The 6112-nt window shown below is 47.6% G+C and overlaps 1 pseudogene; it reads left to right on the top strand.

Moving 5' to 3' along the window:
• Positions 1 to 1906: 1906 nt before the first annotated feature.
• LOC102511214 lies at positions 1907 to 4453 on the top strand (annotated as a pseudogene).
• Positions 4454 to 6112: the final 1659 nt, after the last annotated feature.

The raw sequence follows: 6112 nt of genomic DNA, 5'->3' as shown, positions 1-6112 counted from the left end.
TATTATGAAAAGTGTAAACAGGTTACAGCTCAGAAACAGGTGTTAGAACACTCAGCTTTTTGAACTTCACAGGGATGTCTTCCAGCAGCGCACAGCAGACTGTTCACATGTGATTCCAAATAACACTGAATTTAAATCTCACATCTTTCTATCATTTTTTCCCCTCTTTTTCTGTTAGCTGGCAGTACACAATGTAAACTTCATTCATATATTAAATAAAAAAGCATCTCCTTCTCTATGTTGGCAATTATTTCCACAGGAATATGAACCCATGTTCAACTAAGCAAAGGAAATCTTCAAAGGAAAATTTTCACAAATAATTGTGATTTAGTACAAGCATGCCCCCCCCTTTTTTTAAACATGTAACAATGCTTACTGAGCATCTACTATGTGCATCTACTACTACACCACACATTCGTCAAAGGCTATGAGTACAATTGTAAATATGACAGGAAAGACCCCTCATCTCATAGAACTTGCATTATGAGGGAAGGAGATGAGCAAGCAACCAACCAAAGAATCATCTAACCAAACAACCAACCAACCAAGTCTTTCTAGTTAATGACAACTGTCATGAGGAAGATAACATAACGTGTGCTGGACAGTGATCTGGGAATGAGAGCATGGGAGGGTGTAGGGTAATCGGAGTGAGGACACTCGTTTTAAACCCTTGTTATTCTAAAGCATTTAAAAGCAATTTTTTGAAGTTATAACATTCCACACTTAAAAAGATGAATTTGAATTTTTAAAAACTAAGGACATTTTACCACATAAACAAAATAAAATAACATTATCATATTTAATAAAATTTATAATAATTACTTAGTGTTATCTAATAACAAATCCTTATTTAAACTTACCCTAGTATTCCCTAAATGTCCTTCATAGTTGGCTTGTATGAAAGTTACTGAAATCCAGGGCCATATGTTGAATCTTGTAAGTCTCTTTTGATGAAAAACAATTTCATGACACAGGACACTAACTTTGTCTTGTGGAATATTCTACCTCTTGGTTCCTGCCTCGTTTCCTTCTCGTGGTGTCACTAAATTTTATAGTGTAATATTCTGTATTTCCTGTAATCTAGAGTTTAGTTCCAAATTCTTAATAGATTGAGGTAAACTTTTTAGGTGGAATACATCGTAAGTGATGCTGCGTATTTCATAATACAATATAACTGAAAACACATGATACTTGGTTGCCCTCTCATCATTGACACACATTTGGCCACCACATTAGAGAGAGGACAACCTCATCCGTTCACTGCTCGTTAAAATTTCCCTTTACAATCACAAGATAATCTGTATGGTGTCCTGTGGCAGCATACACACATCCATTTCTCAATCAACCATTTGTGTAATGGCTTTAAAATCAATTTGTGATCCTTGTCTGAATACACAATTTTATCGGCCATTGGAAAATGATGACTCTATTCTAATGTTATCCTTCCTTTTGTGATTAATACGTGGTCGCCTTATGCGAAGTAGAGCTTTTCCTCATGAACTGAGGACATGTGGTTACTTCAAAATACAGTTCCTACTGAAAAGAATAAGACCACGTATTTAATTATTCTTTTTGAGCTCTAATTTTCAAAGAAAAAGATGATTTAATAGTTAATGTAAAAAGCAACAATGAGTTTTTTTTTAAACGATTTTTTTTCCTTTTGGGAGGTATTATTATAGATTCATGGACTTTTTTTTTTATTGATTAAATATTTTGTCAATTTTTCCACAATCATACTATCTTATTCTTTTCAATGATTATAATTGTAACAGTTTTGGCGAGTGAAATTCTCTTAAAGCTGGTTTTCAAGTACTTTTAACATGGCTTTATTGTGGCATTGGTTAGGAAAATTTTTTCATGAAGAGGGTAAAAAAAAAAAAATCCCATCGGTGGTCGGCGGGCGGGGCACGGGCGGCGGTGGCGGCGCCGGCGGCACCGGCGCGGGGGGGCGGCGGCTCCCCGACTTTCCGCATCGGCGGGCGGCGGCGGGCGGCGGGCGGCGGCGGGCGGCGGCGGGCGGCGGCGGGCGGCGGCGGGCGGCGGCGGGCGGCGGCGGGCGGCGGCGGGCGGCGGCGCCGCGGCCGGGCCAGCTCAGCTCAGCTGGCTGCTCCAGAACGAATCGCAGCTCCAGAGAAGGGGAGGCAGAAATCTCGCTGGCTCTGCCGTGGCCTGTAAGCCGCGGATGGACCCCGGCGGGGCGGCCGGCCCCTTGCCCACCTCCTCCCCTGGCTGGAGCGCCCTGCCTGTGGGGAGCACTCCTGGCTGGGGACGAGGTGAAGCTTCTGGTCTGCTTTCAGAGCTCCGCCACGGCCAGGTCCTCACAGGTTCTTCGGATCGACAATACCTGTGCACCCATCTCCTTCGACCTGGGAGCCGCGGAAGAGCAACTGCAGACCTGGGGCATTCAGGGCCCGGCTGAGCAGTACAGGAGCCTGGCCGAGAGCGCCCTCTTGGAGCCCCGTGTGAGAAGATACATCGTCTGCAGCTCGCGGCCCATGCAGCTGGCCTTTGCTGTGGTGTTCTATGTGGTCGTGTGGGCCAACATCTACTCCACCAGCCAGATGTTTGTCCTGGGGAACCACTGGGTGGGCGTGCTGCTCGTGACCCTGGCCGCGGTCAGCCTGACCCTGACCCTCGTGCTTACCTTCCGGAGACACCAGAGGAAGGCCAACACCAACGCGGACCTAAGGCTGGCGGCTGCCCACGGAGCCCTCCTGAGACACCGGGTGCTGCTGGGGGTGACGGGCACAGTGGAAGGCTGTCAGAGCGTGATCCAGCTCTGGTTTGTCTACTTTGACCTGGAGACCTGTGTGCAGTTTTTGTCTGATCACATTTGAGAAATGAAGACGAGCCAAGAGTCCTTGCTGAGAAGCCGACTGAGCCAGCTGTGTGTTGTCATGGACACAGGGGTGAGCCCCACGGCTGCCGAGGGGCCGGAGAACCTGCTGGAGGAAGCGCCTCTCCTGCCCAGCAGTCCTCGTCCCACAGAGAGACCACTCATGCAGACTGAGCTTCGCCAGCTCATCCCTGAGGCCGAGCCCGAGCATTTAGGTTACCCACCTTGGGGAGCAGGAAATTGAGGCAGCAAGGAGCCCCACAGAGTTTGAGAGCTGGAGTTCCAGACCAGGCCAGGCATCTTCCAAGAGCTGGATTCTCCCTAGTGTGCATCACTGCTGGTCCAGGGTGTGGGGACCGGTTGGCTTTCCCCTTATGCATTGGCTACATCTCTGCAGCCTTCACTCTGCCTCCCTGCCTCTTTCAGGAAATGGCCCAGCAGCTGCTGGCAGTGTTTGGCAGCTACTACATCTGACTCCTGGTGACCTCCCAGCTTCCCCAGGCACTGGGGACACGACACACAGACTCTCCAAGGATCCCATGCCCCTGCCAGCTCATAGAAGCCCACATCCTGGGCACAGGGTGCTGCCTATTCCTGACTAGGTGACCTAGGGATGGAGGTACTCATCTTCCTTCAGGACTGAAGGTGAGAAGTCAGGGAGGCCTCAGGAGCCCACGGTGGCTGATGGCAAGCCCTAGGTGGGGAGAGGAGCATCTGGACCCACTCTGAAGGGTGTCAGTCATGTCAGCATTGGGGATGTGGTGCTCACTCCAGGACCCTGCACAAAAATGGCTGTCGACATCCCATGATGCCCTCCGGCCTTTTCAGAAACTGATGTCCCACTTGAAGCTACTTTCTGTGCAGCTGAGAACTGTAGGAGTGGACGGAAGGGACACGTGCCTATCCCTTTCATTGTCTGGAGAGCCCAGGAAATGTGAAGATGAATGGACTGGACCAAATGCATCCAAAGCTTGGTCTCAGGTGATGCTCCCATCCCCACCCCCTTCACGTCAGACGTGGGGAAGCTGAGGCTCAGGGAGGACACTGCTCTTCGTGGCATTGCCTTGGGCCCCTTAAGTTATAAAATGCCTCTTCCCAAACTGAAGAAAAGAAGCAAATTCTCAGAACCTTCTCCATTTTTGAGTGTTTCTTCCCCTATATTTTATGAAAAACAATGGCTCCTGGACTGGTCTGCTAGCATGCAGGCTTTCAGGAGACAGAAGAAAGAAAGAAAGAAACCAGCACATAAGGGCTAATATGAGTATTTGGAAAAGACCGATCCTGTCTGATTGGAGGACTTACTTTGTGTGCATGCTTTTGGGTGTGCTTTCATACAGCGGGCGTGGAACAGCTGTCCCGTTTCCTAACACTAACGTGGCCCTGGAATGAAGCACAGTCTGTCGCTTGTGGGATTCCATGCAGAGCTCAGAGGCTTCCAGGTTCTCTGCTTCTGAACAAGTTCGAAGACCCAATGTTCTTCTCAGCCCAAAGATAAAAGCCCGAGCCTGTCATTTAAAGGCTTCCCAGTGCCTAAGACCTAGCTTTCATCTGCAATTTTGACTTCGTCTCCCACAAAAATCTTTCATATGTTGAAACTCCTTCCTGGATTGACATACATATTCCTTTGTGTCTATTGGACTCCTATGCATGCTTTAAAAATTTTTGGTATAAAATATATAAGTTTAAGGTACACAACATAGTGATTCACAATTTTTAAATATTATACTGTATGTATAGTTATTATAAAATATTGGCTGTATTCCCTGTGTTGTACAATGTATCTTTGTACCTTAAAAAAAATCCCATCACTAAAATAAAAAAGTTTGAGGTTCCAAGATGGTGGAGTAGAGATACTCACAGCTACCCTCTCCCACAAGTACACCAAGAATTGCATCTACATACCTATTGAATCACACAGAACACCTACTGAATTCTTGCAGTGTCTCTCACTTCAAAATACAGGAGGATACTCACAAAATCTGGTAAGAGAAAAAAAGAAAAAGAAAATCAGTGCAGGGACCAGTCCTGTGGGGAGGGAGCTGCAAAGGAAGAAAGGCACTCCCACACTGATACGCCCTTTCTCCAGCTGGAAGGACAGCAAGGACAGAAGTGGAGCTTCCAGGGCTCAGAGGAGAAAGTGGCAGCTGCTTGGCAGACAGAACTAAGAAACTGGCACTGGAGGGTCCCTGAGATCCGCAGCCCTAGACACCAGCTGGCAGGGACAAGCCGGGACTGGCTGCTGAAGATCTATGACAAGATCGGGGAGAAGGCTGGGGCCCACTGCACAGAGCCAGCTTCAGGGGACTGGAAGGTGGTGTGAGCTCTGTCTGGGGCTGTGTTCAGAACAGAACAGCTTAGGACCCCCATAAAAAAGCACCACTGCTGGTGTTCATGGGGGGAGGAGCACAATGCAGCCCTACCATAGCCACTATCTCCCCATGGACCCATTGTTGGTGTGTTCTCATGAGAAGAGAGGTGGGGCAGATGGGACTGAGATTTGTTTACAGCACCAGGCAGCTAGGGGAGATTTGCTCTGCTGGCACCTTTCTGAACCTGCATCTCTAGGAAGAACAAGTAGTGGGTGGAAATTTGGCACATGGCAAAGGCGAGTAGGATTATTTGCAACAGGCTGGCATACAGTATATATGCAGAGGCAAGATGGGTGTCTGTGCTGACCCTGTGGTATACCATGGAGTCAGGTATGTGACTACACGCTCGCTACAGTGGGTCATAGTACTTGACATTGGCAGGTCTGCACCAATGGTTCCAGGGGCCCAGAACCAGGTGGCTGACATTCCCACAGCTGATGTGGGGACAAAGGCAGCATCAACAAAGGGTACTTTGTAAGTCGCATAACAAGTGACAGACAATACTGCAGAGGGCACCTACCAATGGAAAACTCCTGCAGAGGTACACTCAGTGATTCTTCCTCCCAGCTGAGGCACTCCAACACTGCCTAATATACCCCACAGCTAGAAATGGGTCTAGAAGCCTCTATTCCAGCAACAGGGGAGCAGATCCAGCCCCTGTCAAGGCTGTGACAACCACAGAACAGAAAAAGGAGGCTCTGCTCAACAACAACAATCAGGGAAGGCTCTAATCATCAAAAGGACACGACAGCCAATATACACAGAAGAAAGACATGACAACCATCCATAGTAAGAACAGCCTTTGCAATGAAATTATTAGACACACACAATCTTCATAGGAATGTTCCAACTTTAAATACAAACAAAGAAACAAGCAAAAATAAGTAAAATAAAAATAAAATAAAGA

The sequence above is a fragment of the Camelus ferus genome, chromosome 35, assembly GCF_009834535.1.
Source record: "Camelus ferus isolate YT-003-E chromosome 35, BCGSAC_Cfer_1.0, whole genome shotgun sequence".
In the NCBI taxonomy this organism is placed as follows: domain Eukaryota; kingdom Metazoa; phylum Chordata; class Mammalia; order Artiodactyla; family Camelidae; genus Camelus; species Camelus ferus.
The sequence above is the reverse complement of the archived record's forward strand: the minus strand, read 5'-3'. Positions and strand labels throughout refer to the sequence as shown.